Source organism: Mastigoproctus giganteus, chromosome 8 (genome assembly GCF_048544385.1).
Source record: "Mastigoproctus giganteus isolate SK-2022 chromosome 8, ASM4854438v1, whole genome shotgun sequence".
Taxonomy (NCBI): Eukaryota; Metazoa; Arthropoda; class Arachnida; order Uropygi; family Thelyphonidae; genus Mastigoproctus; species Mastigoproctus giganteus.
In genome coordinates this window covers 140,862,527-140,885,534 of record NC_143582.1, presented here as the reverse complement: position 1 = coordinate 140,885,534, position 23,008 = coordinate 140,862,527, and the positions used below count along the sequence as shown (strand labels likewise).

General features: G+C 39.1%; 1 protein-coding gene across 1 annotated transcript in view; it reads left to right on the top strand.

Annotated features, from left to right (window-relative positions):
• Window positions 1-13,223: 13,223 nt before the first annotated feature.
• Cad87A (cadherin 87A) overlaps window positions 13,224-23,008 on the top strand; it is a 778,434-nt gene continuing 768,649 nt past the window's right edge. The window contains exon 1 of the mRNA XM_090378948.1: window positions 13,224-13,279. The gene's annotated coding sequence lies outside the window, so the exon portion shown is untranslated. The remainder of the gene's footprint in view (window positions 13,280-23,008) is intronic.

The following is a 23,008-nucleotide window of genomic DNA, read 5'->3' as shown; positions in this document are numbered from 1 at the left end:
ATTTCGTCAGATTGCTTCCATTGCTTATGGAGTTGCTGTTTTAATTGAAAGCTGAAGTTTAGATGTGGAGTCCACCATGCTCTAGAGTGCGGAGTGATTGTGACTGTCTTTAAGGCTGCGTATTGAGCTACCGTGATAATTCATTTAGTTAACAGATCGACCGCTAGAAGGGTATCACATGACTCAAGAACATACCATGGGATGAGAGATGCTGCTGTAATGCATTTGGAAACATCGAGATATTTGGGACTGTAAATTGTTCTCCGTATCACCAATTTTGCGTTAAAAATTGGGATTGGTGGTTCCAGTTGTATTAGGATTGGGTCATGGTCTGAGTTAAAATAACCATCTTGTTAATTTAAAATCAACTTAAAATAACCAAAAAGATGTCCTTTGTCAACCAGATTGACAAAATCAATACCAAATTTTCTCATATTAGGTGGATCTCAAAGCAGCAGCTGCTACACGTTCGACATCCCCTCCCCTTGTTAAAAGATTCATCATCTCCACCATCTACCTCCCCATTCTGTATGGTGCAGAAATATGGACCTCATCTGCAAACCTTAAGCGAGTGTACACTGCTACTAAAATGGGCCAATACCAAGCCCCCAGTCAGTTCTCTCCAGAGTCATGACACCCCATTAGCTCTAGCCCTTTGCTTTGCTGCTCTTAGGCATGATTTTCCTTAAAATTCAATGTAATTAAAAATACTACACTAAAGAAAAATATCTAATGCAGTAATAGACTTTGGGTCAGGTGCATCTTCGTTGAACACACGCGTAAATTACCTTTGAACCATGAAAACAGATTTGCTCTGTGCAAACAGCACCACTTCCTGCACTCTTGCTTTTGAACTGACACCATTTTTTTTCACAAACTACAGCAGCTCGGTCAAAGCACGTTACGAAACATCAACAATGAACTTGACCATATCCACCTCTACTGGCTTCCACTATGAAGCTATGTACATCATATGAATTTTAACGAAGTTTTAAAATCAAGGACGTTCAAGAGGAACACCATGTATAAGATATAGAACATCGGTGTACCTGCACAACGAGATACCAGAGAAGCGTTACTTATTCGAAGTAGTGCAATATCTGTATCTCGTTGTGAAGGTAGCCACAATATGAGATACAATTAAAAACGATGCTTTTACACTACGTACGTAGTTTAATTTATGGGTAAACTATGGGGTATCTACACCGATATTATATAGTTAATTTAAACCCATATCATATTATGCCTCGCTCATTGAATCTTCAAATATTGTATCATTCTGTACACCATTTGGCATCTCTCATATTCTGAAACCACTTCGAAACCGTGATGGCATGTTTGCATTATCAGAGTACCCACCCACCGATGATCGGCCAACAGCTTTTAAATGGTAACCGTCTGGGTGGTGGTATCCACTGAGAATAAATAACAGTAGTCTTCTCTACTAGAGAAGCGTCACTGATATTATATAGTTAATTTAAAATCATATCATATTATGCTTCGCGCATTGAATCTTCAAAAGATATCGAACAGAAAATTTGGCGGCAGTTGCGCCAGTCTCTTTAGGAGAAAGTTACAAAGCATTCCAGCGGACGAACTATTTCTGTGACTACTCAACCCAAATGAGCTATTTAAGTTAAGCCTGTACACTACAGACACCAGAAGGCAAACACATTTTAATTTTAAAATAAAAATATTATTTTGGTAAAACTTTAGAAATTACATGGCAGCTTTGTGGTATCAGTATTTATATTCGTGGTTTTTAAGGAATTTTATTGTGGCTTAAACACAGAGCGTACAGATAAAGTAGAAATATATATATATATACACAATAAAATTCCTCAATGAATCCAGAGCGCGTAGGCCTGTTTCGTTATGTTCGTGGTTTTTAGTTCATATTTCACAGATTCGGTTGCTTTGATGGAAAAGAATGGGCTTTCATATGGCAACTTGTTTCTTGGTGTAACTGTATCATCCATTCTATAGGCTGCCACTTTACATATACCTTTAGGCCAATAAAGTCCGTGAAATATTGAAAAAAAGTCGCGAGTTAGGGTTAAATTTGAGTGTGTCTGCTATTTTGCTCAGACATAATAGGAGGGACTATATGATCAGAACCTCGTCAATCAATTCGGTCCTGGAAAATTGTCTAAGGCTCACAGGGTAGAATGTTTCTCCACGTGGTCTGTGCTTGTTAACAGGAAAGACTGCTTCTATAGGGGTGGTATACACATCAATATAAAGGGTGCAAGAATATTTGCTGATGCTATCGAGGTAGTGTTAGGTGGGGGCGGAAAAGTGCTAGCTTGGGGGTTTCACAGACTAATAGATTAATATAACAGTAGCCGTAGGCAGAGAAGAAAGTGATTCTTGCAATGCTTTTATTGGAATGAGCAGCATCCATTGAAAGCAATGTGCTGAGGATTTCAAGGACTGCTGGGGGTCATCATGAAACAAGTAAATACGTGGGCTGTTTTAGGGTATCTAAGAGTCAGAACAGGTGCATGTATACTTGCATGTACACCAATGCTAGGATTATAGTAAATAAATTCGATGAAGTTGAAATGCTGGTGAAGACATCAAAGGCAAATATTGTTGGAATATCAGAGACGCTATGTCACACAGATATAAGGAATGTAGAATGGAATTTGGGGCAAACGATGTGTACAGGAAGGATATACAGGATAAGAAGGGAGGAGGGGTTATGCTGTTAGTTAAAAAAACACATAAAATCTAAGGCAGTACATTCAGTTGACATTTTGACAGCGCAATGTTAAGTCAGTTTGGTGTAACATAAGCACTGGGGAAAACAAAAATGAGAGTAGTTTTTATAGGCCTAATGACGCTGATGCAGTGGTGGGCAACCTTTTTCAATGGTAGGTCAAATAAAATATCTATGAGGTACACGTTCGCCAACTTTTTTTTAATTTCTACGATTTTTAGGATTAACAAGTTTTATGTTATTTATTTTAATATTAAAAATACTCGTATATACAGGGTGTCTCAAAAATATTGGTACAAACGTTTAGGGGAGGTAGGTAACATCTAAAGGAATGTGAACCGCATAGGAACCCATAACTGGAAACATCACGGGAAAGTAGTAGCAGAGGCACAAGAAGCAGAAATGACACAAGACAGTAATTAGTGGCAAACATTTATTTGACATAATATTAACAATGGAGTACGAGATGGATGCATTTCATGATGTTAAAACAGATGCTCGAAGGTTTCACCTTGAGACGCGATGCATGCGTGACACCGACGCAGCATGGATTGGCGGACACGGTCGAATACACCTAAAGTTTCTTTGACAGTAGCAGCAGCGCAGACGAGTCTCGCCACGAGATCCATTTCCATCTCCACCGGCGATTCATACACGATAGATTTGAGGGCCCCCCCACAGAAGGAAATAAGGCTCGATAAATCAGGTGAACGTGGGGGCCAGGCAACGGGTCCACCACGGCCAATCCATTGACGCCCAAAACGTCTGTTCAAATGGTCACGAACACACCTTCCATAATGGGCAGGCGCCCCGTCATGTTGAAACCAAATGTTGCGTCTCACATTTGCTGGAACATCGTCAAGTAACCCTGGTAGAACTTGTTCAAGAAAGATCCGATATTTAGCGAAGTTCATGCGGGATGGTAACAGGTATGGGCCGACTAAGCAGTCACCGACCATACCTGCCCGCACATTTATTGCAAAGCGATGTTGTGCCGGGGGCGCACACCGTGTGGGTTGTTGTGAGCCCACACATGCGCATTGTGCTGATTGAATAAGCCTTCCCGAGTGAAATAAGCCTCATCCTTGAACAAAACATAGGCTGGAAAATTCAAGTCTTGAACACTTTCTTGGAGAAACCACTGCGCAAAAGCCACACGTGCAAAATGACCTTGGGGGAGCAGTAACTGAACCCTTTGGAGAGGCCTGACGTAGCCCAGTGGTCAGGAGCGAGAGTGCATAGCACACGTTCCTTGAGTGGACTGGGGTTCAAGCCCGTGACCACTAAATACGATAAATATTTGTATTGACGATTTATTGTAAACTCTACTGACTTGGTTGTCGTGCCGGAGTATAAACAGAAAATTTATTTTTATTTTATGAAAGGGGTGTACGGAATCGTCGTGTCAGACACACTGTACACTGCAACGAGACACTCCTAAGGCAGAGGCAATGGCACTTGAGCTGGTAGTAGGATTATTCTGGACGGCATTCAACACACTTTCTTCCATGGTGGGAGTTCGCGTCGAACGTGGTCTGCCCGCACTACTCCTGTTACCTCTAAATGACCCAAAATCGCACAAATTTTGATGCACACGCGCAAACAAACGGTGGTTCAGTACATGTCTGTCTGGGAAGCGTTCTCCATAAATTCGTTGAGCGGCTCGTCCATTGCCCTCTGCTAATCCATACACTAGGTGCATATCTGCCAGCTCACAGTTCGTATATCGATGCATGCTCTTCGTGCGGCGACTACTGCTTGAATGAGTAAACCATAAATTTTCCTTCTCGCGAACTGATGAACAGCGCCGTCTACCGACTTACGGCGGCATTTCCGGTTATGGGTTCCTATGCGATTCACATTCCTTTATATGTTACCTACCTCCCCTAAACGTTTGTACCAATATTTTTGAGACACCTTGTATAATAAATTTTATTAATAAGAAAAACGAAATACAAATTCAAGATAAAATTACAAAAATACAATTATAGTATACAATTATAAAAAAAATTAAATCGAAAATTATTATAATTTCTAAAATTTTATAAAACCTTAATAATCTTAGATTTTCAATTATGCATTGCTATAGGTTTCAATAAATGCCTTCATAAAAATAAAATGGTATATCTTTTCCAAATTATTTACTTTAATCCGTCGATTATTCACAGATACATGTGGTTGAACCCCACAATACACTTGCACTGCAATCACATTCTACAGAGCCAAGAGTCCGGACATTTCAGACCCTGCAATGCTATGTGATTCCGATTCGTCTTTGTGCCCCCTACACCTCCTGCAAGTTTGTCGTCGCACTGGTAGTGAATCACCCTGTATACAAAGTCCATACACTTTTCAACCTCTGGCTTTTCCAGTCAACTGGTTCACCCACATTGTAAACTACGCGGAGATGGGAGAAACCCCTGGTGCCGTTTGACCCTAATCACACTTTACACTTTACCTCCTCCGCAATAGAGTGACCCATACGTCGGGCATCCACTATTATCCCTCTTTCAAAGTGCATTAACTCACAATGTTTATCCATACTAACATCGATTTACCGTCTACGTGAATGCAGTGATAAAGTGTACCTATATACCTGCCAAGCGGTGGGTTTGTCCACTAGCGAAAGGGGTGACAGCGTCGTGTTGCCCAGGAACCAAGTATTCCTTGAATTCTGTCCTTGCAGTGTACGCTTGCTTTGTTATATCATATTCCTCTACTAATGCTAATGTGATTTTCAGTCTCTGATCTAAGACGAAGTGTTATTCATCATCAAAGAGAAAGACTAACAACCCACTCTTTAGATGTAAAATTAAAATGCTAAAAGAAAATTTAAGGACAGAAACGCGACTGACAATAGGGAACCAACTAGGAATGGATTAGGGGAAACTCAATATAACAAGAAAAGGGTAAGAACTGTACGAACATGCAATGCAAGGAAGGCCTTTTAATAGAAAAGAAGAAATAGTGGGCGAATTAGAAAAGAGAAAAATTAAGATGTGCACTAACATAAACTGAAGAGAAGGGTGTAAAAATGTGGGAAATTATAAATTAATATACAGTGGGGTACAGAAAATTCAATGATCTACATAAGGCGTAGGGTGCGGAAACAATATAATTTATACACCCTAAAAGAGAGAAATTCAAAGTTATAATATAGCTAACGGTACATATCCTCAGAGAAGTTATAATTTGTTTTGTGGGACTCTTGTTCTTTCATATACTTTTGCTGACAACACGATATGAACTGTATGTATTGTGTAAAGTAAAGTAAAGTGTGTTTATGTTCAAACGGCACCAGGGGTTTCCCCCATCCCCGTGTAGTTTTCATTGTCATGTGATAGAGTATGCTGTAAAGGCCAGAGATTATAGCGTGTGGATCTTGTGGTGTGTAATGTCGTGTACCGTTGTTCTTCTGGCCTGTTAGTCGCTGGGTCCCCGATGGGGCACAACGTTGCGCACACTTAACCTCGGGGAGGTTGACCAGATAGACCAGTTTTAAATTTTTACTCTGGCAGTTCCTGCCACCTAATTTCCTGAGAATTCAGTGGCTAGGACCTAAAAAAAAAAAGAGCACTCTGTGAGGGTTGTACTCTGAAAGTGAATAGTGCCGAAAGGTTTGATATTTTAATTTTTGACGTGTGGGACGTCCGCTGTTGGTTTATACAGAGTAGGGGGTAGACTGAAGACTGGGCCGAAAGACAGAAATATGGGGACAATAGAGAAGGTACCCTCAAGGGGTCAGTGGGGCAAGCCATGCCCCACCAGGAGAAGAAAAGGGGGGTATACGGAAACCGTCGCTTTCCCCCAATCCCACCGGGAAGAGGGAGAGAAAGAGAGACCAGACAAGGCACCCGGCACAGAACGACAAAATGACATGTAGACAGCAATCTGCGAATGGTCTTGTGGAGGTTGGTCAAATCCAGGGAATCACAGATAAGGTGTCTCAGTTTAGGTTGAAAGTGGCTATGCATGGGAGCGGAGACCCATCCACGGTTGCATCCAATCCAGTTAAGTCCACAGTAGTTAGTATGGTCGTGTCGTCGTCTCAATCGGAGAAAGGTCGATCGCATTATACAGAAGTGGTCATTCATTGGACAGTTGAGACTGCTTTCCGGTCCGAGGTAAGGTTCAGATGTCATCCTCGGAGTCCTGTTGCACTAGGATCCAGATAGTTTCCCAGAGGTAGTAGGTCAAACGATCCCTTCTCTTGGTTTGCGCAGGTGTCATAATCGGTCTATGGTTCTAATGTCTATGATTCTCAAGGGAGTGGAAGGTTTCTGTGCCTTGCGAAGAGATCCTGTACAAATTGGGTAAATGCACGGTAGTAGTCCTCATTCTGTATAATCTAATGTTCTTGGTTTCTCTGCAAGAAGTGTATTTTCGTAATTAATATGCGTCGCAGATCCTCATATAAGGGACAATCGTGGATAAGCTGGTCCCAAGTTTCATCCTGTCCACAGGAACAACGCGGAGTCTCAGAGATACCGAAGGCGTAGAGCTTTCTTCTGAAGGAGCCGTGTCCAATGAGGAGAAACGTTGTATGGAAGCCAGGTGAAAACCAGGCTGGGGACCGTGGATAGACTTGTTGAATTTTGGGGAAGAATTTTCGTGTCACTGCCCCTTTTGCCATGTTTCCTGCAGGTATGCGGTAAGCCGTTGTGCCTCAGATTTTCTGGTGTTCGCAGGGTCGGATGTGAAGCCAATGCAGGTGGCAACCCTTCCTTTTGATAACTGGTAGAGCAGCCCACAGCACACAATTTTCAGACCCAGGGGAGGAGATCCCACAAGGACCTGGAGCATGCCGTATGGTCAGCACCCACGTGCTCCAGGTCCTTGTGCTCCAGATCCCACAAGGACCTGGAGCACGTGGGTGCTGACCATACGGCATGCTCTCGAGGTTGTTAGTAAAATGGAACGCTGAATTTCATCCAATTTACGCTTGTTCATGGCCGTTGTTGCTTTCTTATATCAAACATTAGCGGCATAGGATAAAAGCGGAATGAAGAAGGTCTTATAGAATAGGGCTAGTGTCCTTTTCTTCAGGCTCCACTCCCTCCTGGTGACCCTGGCTATTAATGCAAAGTAATTCCTGATCTTTGTTCTGAGGTGTGAGGTAAAGGAGAGATTGTGTAATGGTCGTAATTCTCACAGCAGGCCAAACTTGCATTTAGAACGAGTTGTTCTGGTATTGCACTACGTTGAAACAGATGGCCTCGCCAAAAGAAACAAAACAAAAGGTTAATTTACAAAACAGAATAAAAAAAAAAATACAAATAGATTTAGCTATAACTTGGAAAACTGATTTCGTATACGGCATTGGCAGCTTACATTGAACAATTTCTTCTTTACAACTGTTGATGGCTGTGTGTTGCCACTGGAGACCACCTGCCATTTGATAAGGGACAAGTTAATCCTGATACAGGCTGTCATAGCTGTTTCATTAGCATTAGCATTAGCATTAGCATTAGTAGAGGCGTTTGATGCAAGAAAGCAAGCTTATGCAGCATCAGCAAAAAAAAAAAAAAACCCACTTCCACTTCACCCCTCTGTTCGTTCAAAATACCTGTCCAGTTGAGCCTTAAACTTATTTAGGCTATCAACCTCCACCACAAGGGATGGAAGTCTGTTCCACCAACCAACCACCCGCTGGCTAAAGGCAAATTTCCGCACGTCTATCCTACATCTGTCTTTCCACAATTTGAATTTATGCCCTCTCAGGTGATTTTTCTGAGCTAGAGGAAGAATCCCATCAGCATTGAGCATGCTTAAACCATTCAAGGCTTTAATACACCTCTATCAAATCACCTCGCTGGTGCCTAGTCTCCACACACTGTAATTTGCAAAACTTAAGCCTTTCTTCGTAAGAGCACCCCTTTGTTCCATTCACTAATCTTGTTGCCCTTCTCTGTACTCGTTCCAGCAGCTCTACATCCTTCTTGAAATGAGGCCTCCAGACCTGTATACAGTACTCTAGGTGTGACCTGACCATTGCCTTATACAATGGAATAATCACCTCCTTATCCCTGCTGGAAAAAATTCCTGTATATCATTAACAATACTCCATGAGCTACTCTTGCAGCCCGTCTGCACTGTTCAGAGTACTTCATATCTGCCTGCACAACCACGCCCAAGTCCCTTTCATTCTCTACCACTGTCAGTGTAGTACCACAGAGTTGATACGTTGCTCTGGGGTTGCTGTTTCCCATGTGTAGTACTTTACATTTGTCAATGTTAAACTTCATTTGCCACCTCTCAGCCCATCTGCTCAACCTTTCCAGATCCTGTTGCAGCAGCATAGTGTCAGTAGTGTCCTTGACAACCCTGCCAACCTTTGTATTGTCTGCAAACTTGGACATTAAGCTTGATATACCATCATCAATATCATTTATAAATACAGAAAACAATAATGGACCCAACACTGAGCCCTGAGGGACTCCACTAATAACATCAGTCCACGATGAGCAGTGTCCATTGATTACCACTCTCTGTCTTCTCCCCCTCAACCACCCCTTTATCCATAGCAGCAATTTGTCTCCAATGCCACACTGCTCCAATTTGTGCAGCAGTATCAAAAGCCTTTCTAAGATCCAAGTATATAATATCAAAGTTATTCCCTGCATCCAGTTCTTTTGTGACTGCATCATAGTGTCCAATCAAGTTGGTCAGGCAAGACTTTCCCTTAACAAAACCATGCTGTGTCTGAGCTATAACTGAAGTCTTGTCTAAATAATCCTGCAGTGCTTCTTTAACCAGTGCCTCCATTAATTTTCCTGGAACAGAAGTTAAGCTCACAGGTCTATAATTACTTGTGTCAGCCTTTGATCCTCCTTTGTGAATTGGGGTCACATTTGCACATTTCCAGTCTATGGGTACCTCCCCTGAGTCCAAGGAAGCTCTCATAATTATGGCTAAGGGTTTGCTTACTTCCTTTGCTGCCTCCTTTAATATAACTGGATAGATCCCATCCACCCCGGGTGCCTTTCTTGTGTTTATCTTCAACAGTTTCTCCTCCACTTTACTCCCAGTTATTTCAAGATTCTGTAGCTTACTGCTAGAGTTAAATACACCTCTGGCATTCCCCTCGCTGAATAACTCCTCATGTGTGAATGTCGATGCAAAATATTCATTTAGTTTGTTAGCTACCTGAGCAGGATCATGAACAGTTGACCCATCAATATCAAGCGGACCAATCTGATTCATCCCCTTCCTTCTAGAGTTTACATAAGTAAAGAACTCTTTGCTGTTTTTCTTTGCATCCCTTGCCAAGGATTTCTCGTAATCTGCCTTCCCCTGCCTAACCTCCTTTGTAACTTGGTTGCATATCAACCTGTATCTATCATAGGCTTCTGTGTCATGTGTGTTAATTTGTAAGTATCCCATGCATTTTTCTTCTCTGCCATATGCCTCATTAGTTCATCTGACATACATTTTGGCCTAAACCTTGAACAATATTTCTTAGTTGGTATGTTAATCCTAGTAGCTTCCAAGATAAGTTCTTTGAATGCTTCCCATTTTGAATTTGCTGTTGGTAACATCATCAGTTGGTCCCACTGTATAGAATTTAAATACTGTCTCAGTCCATCGTAGTCGCCTTTACGGAAGCAATAACCCTTCCCTTTACCCCTAATGGTAGTTACCTCTTTGAGTAAATCCCACTTCAGCACACTGTGATCACTGCCACCTAGTGGTTCATTTATCTGCAGATTCTTAATGCATGAAGAATCACTGCTGATAATCAAATCAAGAGTATTACTCACTCTAGTTGCCTCCCGAATATGCTGATGTAGAAAACAATCATCCAATAAATCCACAAAAGCCCTGCTAGTGTGTGAGTAACCAGCCCCCAAATTCCAGTCAATATCTGGGAAATTAAAATCTCCCATTATAAGACTCTCTGATTTACTGGCCCACTCTATTTCCCTGTACAGTTCCTTATTATACTCATCAGAGTCATTAGGCCTATAGCACACTCCTACTCTCAATTTTGATCTCCCAATGTTTATGTCACACCAAACTGACTCAACACTGCACTGTCCAGCGATGTCGACTGGCTTCACTTCCTTGGTTTTTATGTGTTTCTTAACTAATAGCATAACCCCTCCCCCCTTCCTATCCTGTCTATCCTTTCTGTAGACGTTGTACTCCCCAAATTGCAGTTCTGCATCCCTTTTATCTGTGTGACACCACGTTTCTGATATCCCAACAATATCTGCCTTTGATGTTTTGAGCAATACCTCAAATTCATCAATTTTATTTACTTAACTCCTAGCATTGGTGTACATGCAAGTATACCTGCACCTGTTTCTATTCTTAGCCACCCTAACACAACCCATGTGTTTACTTGTACCGCAATGGCTCCCAGCAGTCTCTGAAATACCATGCATCTTGTTTTTCAGGCTTCTGCTCATTCTAATAGAAGCAGTGCAAGAATCTCTTTCACCTCTGCCAGTGGCTACTCTAAATCTATTGGTCTTTGTCTCCCCCCAAGCTAGCAGTTTTCCGACCCACCTAACACTGCCTCGATGGCATCAGCAAATATTCTTGCACCCTTTCTATTTAAGTGTATCCCATCCCTGTAGAAGCAGTCTCTCCTGTTAACAAGTACAGTGCAGGCTGAAAAAAATTCTACCCCTTGAGCCTTGCACAATCTTTCCAGGGCCGAATTGATCGACAAGGCTCTCATCATATACTCCTTCCTATCGTGTCTGGGCAGAATTGCAGACACTTTCAAATTCAATCCTAATTCTCGGCTTTTGTTCAACAGTGACGTGTACTTGTTAAGTAATTCTGCCGGTCTCCTACTCTTAATATTATTAGTGCCAACGTGTACAACTATACTTTGTATCACCTTTTGTGCCCTTAAAAGATGATATTCGCTCTACAACGTCAATATACGGCATTAGCAGCTTACATTGAACAATTTCTTCTTTACAACTGTTGATGGCTGTGTGTTGCCACTGGAGACCACCTGCCATTTGATAAGGGACAAGTTAATCCTGATACAGGCTGTCATAGCTGTTTCATCTTTTAGAGAAATGGCTGATTAGCGTTTTAGCATGATCAACTGTTTGAAAGTAGTGCAATACCAGAGCAACTGTTGCAAAGGTAAGTTTGTTCTATTGTAAGAATTAAAACCATTACATTATATAATCAATGCGGCTTAAATCTTGCTGCCTGCAAAAACATTTTAAAGGACAAGATAATCCAGTAAACATCTTATAAAGAGAGAAATGTCACCTTTTTTTGTGTGCGCATAGGATTCTTAAAGTTAAATGAGGTTGTTGATACGAGTGCTGGATTGCTTTATTGTTTCTTATTATTAGCCATATGGTGCAATGAAGCCTGAGGCTTATGCTGCACCAGCCCAAAAAAAAAAAAAAAAAAAAAAATGTCTGAATTACCCCGAGAGAGAGAAATAGAAATAGAAGGGAATCACCAAGAAAAAAAGAAGAATGATGATACCCAGCTTTCTTAACATCTCTTGATATCTTTTTCTTTATTTTACAGAGTGCTGAATTATAAAATGCCAGCTTTTACTTATACTAAAATTATAATAATTTTAATAAATTTAATCAATCTTTATTAAAATTTGGTTGATTTGGCGGCTCGTTACTAGCAAGCTCATGTAATGGATTTGCTGTTATATGTAGGTGGTAGATGACTTTCATCAACCGGTGAAATACCACCACTTTGCTTATTGGAGGCTTGAAGTGGTGAAACCCATGTTTAGTCTCTAGAGCAAAGTTTCCGGCACCCCCTCCCCCCATACTTCTCTATCAACCCATGCATTGTACTATAGGTTTTGATACCTTTTGTGTTTGGGGTTTTCATAAAAAAAAAAAAAAATTATGGAAATTTCGTATTAGGGAAACGGCCAAAACCTCATTGGCTTAGTAAAGTCAGCAAGTGAACACGGAAGAGCGACACCGCATTGATTCCTGCTACTTCTAAACACTACAGATTTCCACGACTCTTATTTTTTTTTTTACTTGTACGTATGAATGACTATTATTGATTGATGTTATTGATTGTTCCGATTAATGATGTTATTGATTGTTCCGATTAATGATGTTATTGATTGTTCCGGTATGAAAATGATACTGTATCAGTGTTGATTCATTACAATACAAGGTCAGTGAATGAGGTTGACGGTACCAAAATATGAACGGTATTTACAGATGGCAACTTTATTATTACTTACGATATGCATATGCGAAGAAATATAAAGTTACTATGGAATGTAAGCTTATAATAAAATTAAGAATATGCAGATCCTGATATACAGATAGTGGCAACCATTTATGAAATCATAATACAGTTCTTTTCTATCACAAAAAAATTGTGGTTTATTGTGGTACTTAATCTTGCACAACAAATCTTGTATCTCCTTCCATTTGATATATTCGTCTATCAGCTGCATTCCTCATGACGTCATGTTTCCCTATACGCCCCTCTAGTAAGGGAAATTTCTTCAGAATCGTTCGAACAAACCGGTTCTAAAAACACTGCGGCCACGTCTACAGTGTCAACGAATTCTTTTTGCTCTGCCCTCAGGTAAGTAAACTGTAAGTTGTACATGGACAGGGATTAGGCTAGGTAGTTTCTCACCTGCCCTCGTTCACTTCGCCTATTTCTAATGTATGCCCTTGGATATTTTGATCTAGGATAACTTTGCTACTATAATAAAATAGTTCTACTTTGCTCTAAGGTTAATTAGCATAGCTGACGATGTATTGCTAAGAAGTTAATGATATTTGAGTTAAACCAGCAAGTTTTTAAAGATAATATCTGGATATTCTTTAACAGCTGGCTTTTGTAAATAGTGGTATGTATTGAATTAAATTCTCAGTTTTGATAGTACACTAACCCAGGAAGGCTTCGGCCTATTACGTATGAAATTGTGTTTGTATTTTGGATCCAGAATTATAAACGAGTTTCGGAATATGCGCGGGAAAGCAAGAATGTCGTACTTTGTTCGTCATATTCATCGATAATACCATATGCAGTACTGTATACGCTTTTATGCTCATCACTTATATTCACGAGCGTTCCCTTTCGTAAGATTTTCTATTTCGAGTCCTCATAAATGATCTCCTCTTGGTTTTAACTTAATGTCGTTTCACAATGTATTCATTTTTCCACAGCCTTACGCAAGAAGTAAATCATGGGGCGTATAATTTCACCCCAAATTCCACGAAGATGAAAATCCTAAAATATTTACTTTTTATTTAGTTATTTAAAGAATTTAAGCTCTCCAGTTAGGAGCCTTTACTTAGGATTCTAGCATAAAAATTATGCAACAGCTTCTTATTTCCAAGAATTCCCCTACTAAAGGCCGCCGTAGCCTAGTGGTTAGGCGCGCGGGTGCACAAGTACACGTTCCTTGAGTGACGGGGGTTCAAGCCCGTGACTGTTAAATACGATGCTGTTTTTTGTATTCTGTGTATCTTGTAAAGTCCTCTGGCCGTTTGGTCGTCCCGGAGTATAAGCAGAAAATTTATTTATATTTTTTTTACTCGTCAAAATATTCCCAAGAACTGCTTTTTAAAAGTATATTCTGCTGGTTGTGATCCAGCAGAATGTGCACAAAAAATAGGGTTGCGAACTCTTTCACAGACTTGGGCCGGAGATTTACGGGAGGAAGAGGGGAATGGCTTTTGAAATTTGAAAGTAATATTTTATATACAGACAGATAAATAATTTTAATAAAATTTTAAAACTTTATTTCATAAAGTTTCATAAAACATAGTTACAAAAAAGTTATTTATTTTTTTAAAATTACACTTTTTTTGATCCTGTGTAGTCTCTAAGAATGGCTCTCAAAGATCGTAAGTTAAGGTTGTTGCTAGTGAGTTGTTACCGTTGAGGTACATTTGATACTAGTCAAAATGTCTATACATGTAGTAAATTCAAGTTAAAGATGAAGTGGAAGTAAACATGCGCCTGCCGACCAATAGGAAGTTCGTACACGTATGGTTAGCCCAGAAAAGTAGTTTGGTACTATTCGTAGGAAGAAAGTTTTATTGTATGCCGCAAATTTAACTTTTTTTATACTTGAACTTGGCCCTTTGTTGGGCCGGCCGGAGAACTTGAAACCTGAGCCGCAGCACGGAGAAATTATAGGAAAGCTGGAGTCAGCGGCCCAAAAGTACAGTTTGCAACCATAACAAAAAATTACGTAATAACCATACCGTTTTCCTGGGATAAATTATTATTATTAGCCATATTGTGCAAGGAAGCTTGCGGCTTATGCTGCACCAGCCAAAAAAATTTGAGTACCCTGAGAGAGAGAGAGAGAGAGAGAATCAGCAAAAAAGAGATGTGATGATATCCAGCTCAGGACCCTGGGTGTACCAAGCCCATCCTCACCAGATGCGAGCCCCTGGGGTTGATATATGGTTATTGTATCATTTACTATTATAAAATTAATATCCATTGTTATTTTCTTATATTTTATTACACGTTTGAATCCATAAGCTGCTACCAAAGGACCGTGAATTCTTTCACGGTCCTTTGTTAACTTAGCACTATTATATCGATTGCTGTAAGAACATTGAAGTTGTAAACCCCAACTTGTATCGGGTGGCTGTTTATAAAAGGAAACGTGTTTCTTGATTGGAGCCCACTCTTTGTTTCGGGAGTGGGGAAGAATAATTGCGGTGGCGTTACTAGTTTATAAATTTCAGAGTGCTGAAACAAAAGTTACTTGAGTTATGCATTGCGTGGGCTTGATGAAAATAAGTACTTATTATTTATTTTTGAATTTTTTTCTTATTTCATAAGGCTCTCTTAGATCAGTGCCAGCTTTACGCTGGTGCTACTATGGTGTGATTTAGGTATTGCCAAGCGCCTTAATCCCACCCCAATTACGATTAACCAAAATAAACACGTCGGTTTTAAATCGCCTCACTACTACCCAGTTCAATAACATGTCAGTGCCTTTCGGCCGCTGTGGCCTAAGTAGCCCTTGCGCCAGAAAACACCACAACAATCACTGCGACTCACCCCCCCCCCTCCGGGTAGGCTCACCTCTAACAAACGATAGATTGCAGGGGTGTAACCCCGATTACTCCTACAGAGCAACGACCAGTTGAGCTACCTTTGTGGTACATGGTAGCCTGGCCCTCACCTGACGTTTCAGTTAATTCCGTAGGTGTTTCATAGGATCAGTGGCGTAGCTAAGTTTTTTGGGCCCTTATTTTTATTAAAATAAATTTTAATTAGGTATAATATAAAAAAATTGAATAATTTTAATAACATAAATATGTACTTTATTTACGATTTCTCTATAATTTTACAAACATCAAAAACACGAAAATTATTATTACAATATTGATACTACTTATTAAAAAAAATTGACAAAAATAAAAAAAATATATACTATAGTTTACGGAAAAGGTTAAAATGTTACTTTTAGCGCTTTTCCATTTGCGAAATCATTAATAAAATTCATTTTACTGGCATATTTATGCTCAATAGCCAACATTGTAAGATTTCACAGTACAGTATACTTTGACCAATAGCATTTCTTTTATTATTCGTAATTTACTAAATGATCTTTCGGTAGAGGCAGCTGGCAGGGTAAAAAATAACATAAATATAGGAAAAATTTCTGTAAAGTCAAATAAAAAATTGTCTAATAGAAATGTCTGCTGATAAATCGTTTAATAAGTGTTATTAAATTACAATATTGAATCGGCAGTTGGGGAAAGAAAGTACAGACGAATATTTTTTTATGAGTTTTTCACTTTATATGTATATCAGCATTTGACATATTATTATTTTTTCCGGTTCTGGTATTGCAACATAATTTTTTACTAACTCCATACTTTCAAAACGATTTTTAATTTGTATCATAATTTTGTCTAACACAGTAAAAAACACTCATTTAAAAAAAAAACACAACTAATCTATATCATCAAACAAAAAATCTGAAGCTAATTCATCGTACTGTCTTTTAGTTCTTGTCGTTTGTCTTTAAATTTAGGATCTACCCCGAACTCCTTGGAAATTTGCTCAGATTCGTATTTAATTTGATCGTATGAATTTCGAATGTTTTGTAAATTTTTACTGACTCGATCCAATACAGAAGTACATTCATCAGTCTGTAGCATGCTTCTGTAGAGTTTTTGAAGCATAATTAATTTTCCACATCACGTTATTCAAAAATATACAAATGAAAATAAAATCAAATGTCATCATTTGCTTCATTATTCTACGCGCTTCGGCTCGGTCTGCTTTTTTAGTTGATTTAAGATTAATTTCTGTCAAAGCTTTTATAATACCTGCAAAACTAACTTTCACAGCTGTTATAGACTGTAATCTACCAGACCAGCGAGTAGAGTTGAGTTTTTTTTTTAATGTAACTTCAGATTCCCCAGTAAATTTAAAAAGAAGATACCATCTTTTTTTACTATTTCCAAAACAGTTATACAGAATTTTTGAAGAATGTAAAAAAATGATGAAACGTTTTTACAACAATTTACGCTATAATTATAACAAAATTTAAATTGTGACTTGCACAACGAATGTACTCTGCATTTGATAGGATCCTTTTAATGCTTGACTGCACACCATTATAAACCCCACTCGTAGCATTAGCCCCATCATATCCCTGACCATAACATTTTTCAGTGGGAATATTTAGTTTGTGTAATATTTTCATTATATTTTCCGTCATCATTTCTGCCGAATGATCATTCATGTCATAGAATCCTAAAAACGTTTCACAAATTTCAAAATCTTTGGATTTTTCATTTTCGTCGCGAATTATGTGAACATGTCGTACAATAAAACTTAATTGATCTTTTTTTGTGAGATCTTGAGTTTTTTTTTTTTTTTTTCTGTGAGTTTGAAGTTGGACAGTAAATGGATGTTGGCTGGTGGTGGCACGTGTTTGGACTGTTTTGAAAGAGAGAGCCGGAATTATAGAAGCCAATTCAGTAAAACAGTGCCCATGGAAGTATCTGTAGAAGAGGCATGCAGCAGAAACAGTACGTCTATGAGACAGCTGGTGGAGAGACTCTGTTAGAGATGAATCATTAACTAACCTAACTGCCCTCTTCTGAATGGAATCAAGAAGCCTGAGAGAGGTTTTGGGGGCACCACCCCAGATGTGGGAACAATATTCCATGGCAGGGCGGATTTGCGATTTATACAGAGTGAGCAGCTGCTTGGAAGAAAAGTAACGCCGAGAGCGAAACAGAAATCCAAGTTTGTTAGACGCACAGGAAGCAATATTTGTAATGTGCTTGTGCCAAGAAAGATTAGAAGTCAGGGTAATCCCCAAAAGGGATATATATCATTTTGCCTAGAAATCGGAGTGTCACCAAAGATAAGCATAGGAGCAGAAGAATCCTTTTTGCGAGATATAAGACAAGACTGAGTTTTAGAAGGGTTGAAATCAACTAAGTTGTCTTTGCCCCACTGGAGAATTACTTTGAAGATCGGCATTTAAGGAATTGGTAGCAGAGTTTCGAGAAGTTGAAGCTGATTGAACAGAGCAAGGTTTCTCAAAATGGAAAGTGGAATGCAATGTGCTATCATCGGCAAAACTATGGATAGGATTTCCAGTCAATGGAAGAAGGTCATTAATATACAAGAGGAAAAGAGTGGGGGAAAGAACTGAACCTTGGGGGACACGAGCGATCAGAGAGAAAACTGGATAACCAATTACTAAAAACAGTTGGCAAACCATTAGATAGAAGTTTGTTTAGAAGACCTTTATGCCAAACACGATCGAAAGCCTTTGAGATGTCATGAGCAACTACTTGTGTTTCACCGAACCTTTCCATTGAATTAGTCCATAAATGGGTAACATAAGCCAGAATATCACCAGTGGATCGACACTGACGGAATCCATACTGGTGATCGTTGATCAGACGGAAGGTTTCTAGGTAATTTAAGTGTTGGCGGTTAATTGATTTATCCATTACTTTAGAAAGAGTAGAAGTGATTGCAATGGGACGATAATTGGATGAGAGGGATTTGTCACCCTTTTTAGGAACTGGCTGGATATGAGAAAATTTCCAAATAGAAGGAAAAACACCTTTGGAATAAGAAAGTGAAAAACGGCGGCAAAGAATAGGAGTAAGTTCAGGAACACAGGTTTTGAGAACAAGTGGAGACATACCATCGGAACCTGGAGCTTTCTTAGCATCAAGATTCGTCAAAATCCTTCTGACGGAAGACCACAGGAGGCATTGAATGGAGCGTGTTGGGAATGGTGGGAGGTGTTTTACCAAGATCATTAATACATGAGCTGGAAGAAAAATGGGATGCTAGCAGGTCAACTTTATCCTTGGCTGAAGTGACAACAGAACCATCCGGTTTGGACAGAGGTGGGAGCAGTGATGGGCAAAAGTTTCGGCCAATAGCTTTGGCAAGAGACCAGAATGCTCGGCTACCATTAGGGCAAGAAGCAAGTTTTCTTCTTTTAGCATGTTCAAACTCTAGTTTGGACTGATTAATAACTGCTTTACAATTGTTGCGAGCTTTGGTGTAGGCAGAAAATGAAACTGGAGAATTATGCAACATTCTTTTGAACAGCCTTAGCACATTTATTGGAAAACCAAGGTTTAGATAAAGGACGAGATTTTAAAGTGGAGTGTGGGATAAAGGATTCCATTTCTGCAAGAATAATTTCACTGACACGATCTGAGCAAACGTTGACATCAGAAGTTTTGAAACAGTAATCCGACCAAGGAAAAGAAGAAAAGAAATCTCGCAGGTCATCCCATTTTGCATTCTTGTAATGCCAAACAACACGAGGTTGGGAATAACCATGAGATAAAGGTTCTATTGGAGAGGAGACAATCACCAAGTTGTGATCTGAAGTGCCTAAAGGACCTCTCACTTCGACCGTGTACTTAGAAGGGTTGTTTGTGAGAAAAAGATCAAGCGTATTGGTTGTATGATTAGGATTGTCCGGTATTCTTGTAGATAAATGAACAATCTGTGCAAGGTCATTAGTAATTGCAAAAGCCTCAGCATCTCGACCAGCTGGGTCAGTGTGACTAGAAAACGGAAGCCAGCTGGAGTTGTGAACATTAAAATCACCAAGGAAAATTACCTCACTGTTAGGAAAGTTGGACTGGAGAAGGTCAAGTTGCAAAGAGAGGAAGTCAAAGAGCTCCAAGTGATTAGTGGAGTTGGGAGAACGGTAGAGACAACAGATGAATTTGACACAATGAGGTAGAGAGATTTTAAGCCAGAGAAGATCAAAGAGAGGAGATTCCAAATTGCCAAATCTCTGACGGGGAATATCAGAACGGAAATATGCACAAGTACCACCTTTGAGGCGAAAGGAATCATACAGCGAATAATTTGGGCATCTGAGATGAGCAGTAGTTAAATCAACCGATAACTGAGATTCTGTCAGAAAAAGTACATGGGGTTTGGGAGACTGCAAGTGGAAATGGAGATCGTTCAGATTAGAATTGAGACTACGTATATTTGTGAAATGAATTAGGAAGTGCTTGGGAGGTTTAGATCTTTTCGCAATAAGCTTGTTCTATTAGTTTGACAATTCATGGTATATTCAATAGTAACAAAAAGTGGGTGGGATATGCTGTATGAAGTAATGAAATTTGTGGATATGGCGTACACGTGGTAAGAATATACCCAGATCCTTGACATAACGTGGCCTCGATAATGCTCCCCGCATACACACTACTCGGACTCCCTCCAGTCAGTATTTAGCAGAGTAGAGGTAGCATGATTGTACACTAGCTGATTCGGAAGCCTCCTAGAGAGTTACCAATAGGTTCGGTCCGGTGTACTAACTAGCGGCCGGCCTGCGAACACCGTTTTAGAGCTGTACCCTCGAAATGTAAGGCATATTGGATCTCGCCACGATGTTCATCATAACCTTAAAAGTAATCAATCATACTGCATGATGGAAGAGATAGGGAACGGTTGACCGGAACTTAACTCTAGAGACTAAACATGGGTTCCAACACTTCAAGCCTCCAATAAGCAAAATGGTGGTATTGCACCGGTTTATGAGAGTCATCTACCACCTAGTACTGCCTGGTAACATAGAGGGGCGGCGTTCCTCCATGTGGTGTGAGCGCCACACCTCGACCCCTGCTTACGTTGGTTCACACCTGGGTGATCACCCACCATGTCTTGTGCATGGAGGTTATACCCAGGATTACTAACAGTCCCACCATCGTGAAGGTGCAAGCAGAGGATTTGGCTGTCACAGACCGTCCGGACATCGCCGAAATTGGGTCCACTTGACTTGAGTGTCACCCGAATATCAGTTCCATCAGCGTTTTAGACTCCCAGGTAGCAACTGCAGCTTGTCTGGGATATCTGAGAGAATGTCTGTGACAACCTCAAGGAGTAGTATCAAAAATTAGTGAATAGAATGGCACTGAATTAATTTTGAGTGAAATACTTTTCTTTTGTTAATTTGGTACCTAAACATTTTATTAACTCATTTTGGACAGTGGGTTTTAAATAAGCTACTGAATCAGATGGCTTATTAATAAATTGGTTCATTACGTTATCATAGTAGGAAAGTAAACGGACTTGCGATAAAAAGTTGCTGTTGTAATTTTCCGAAAATCCTTCCCGAACACCGCGAAATTCTAAAGAATTTTTAGCCAACATAAGCGTTATCCGAAATAACTGTTCTAGTACTATTTTCCAAAATGAGGATGTGTATCTTACTTGTTTTTTCAAGATCTTTATCAATCGTTGCGTTCTTTGCTACATTTCATGTATAGCACATGCCTCGATATGATGTTGAAAACACAGAGTTTTTATCCGAAAAGATAGATTTTTCCAATTGCTTAGTCCGGAGTAGCACAGCCACAACAAGGAACTGTGGGGGGGGGGGATGTTTTCTTCTACTTATTATTATTATTTTTTATTTATTTTGATATTTTTATTAAATATCTTATTTTGTTCCCTGATAAATATATAGACCTATATCCTCACTTACACATCTGACTTTGGATTCACAGGAGAATTCAGGTTCAAGGGAACTTCTCATTTATGTAAAATTCCTTCCGGAAAGGCTGAGTGTTCAAGAATGACAAACTCACTAATTAATAAATAACATAGTTTATTTACATATATATACAACATGATAAAGTGATCAAAACTCAGGCATATACTAATATTATTCGTAAATTAATCAGAGGAGTTTACCTCAATATAGTACGTGGAACACTTCCGTATGAAACCCTCCAGAAATTAAAACGGAAAAAACGAAAAAATCGACAACTTACCAGTACATTAAAGTAAAATATAAATAATTAAAGTAAAATATAAATAATTACATAATCAATTTAACACAATTCAATTCAAAACAATTAAAATTCAAATTAACGCAATAAAATTTTAATTGTTTTGAATTGATTTGAATTGTGTTAAATTGATTATTTAATTATTTATATTTTACTTTAATTATTTATATTTTACTTTAATGTACTGGTAAGTTGTCGATTTTTTCGTTTTTTCCGTTTTAATTTCTGGAGGGTTTCATACGGAAGGTGTTCCACGTACTATATTGAGGTAAACTCCTCTGATTAATTTACCAATATTATTATCAACGTAGAACATATTGAGTATTACAGCTCTGATTCATACTAACTAATATTATTCAAATTTGCCTATGTAGCATCAGATATATATGCAATTAAGTACATTGGGTTTACACTAGAAGGGTTATTTCTTTCTACACAACATACTTAATATCCTTACAGAAAACTGCTAAAGTTTCTTCTTTCTTCACACATGATCAATAAATACTTAAAAGGTTTAGTTAACACCCTTTCTCCTATGTAAGTCAAATTCTTACTTTATAAAGTGATTTAGGAATTTCACTCTTAACTTCTGATTTATTTAGTGCCCCTTTTTGTCTTGGGGAATAAAATTTTACAAACTTTCTCTAATCAAGATAAATCGTACATTTGACATCAATTTCTGGACTAATGCTTGTCCCAAGGTTAGCTACATTCAGAAGGCTATTCCTTTCTCTGTATTTCTTTACCCTTCCCTTCCAATTTATCATACATATATGTTAGACAATAACTAATAACAAATATCAAATTTCTCTCCTTTACCTTTCTACATATGTCTAATTATACATTAATCAAAACCCATAACTATTATCTGACTTAACCCTATATTTATGTATATATTTATATTTTTGTACATCCTTCCCTTAGTATCTTTCTAAACTTCTGCTAATCTGACTAGGGTTCCTACAGTCCTTTATAGGTAAGGGAGAACACTATACAGGGTGATTCACTACCAGTGCGACAAACT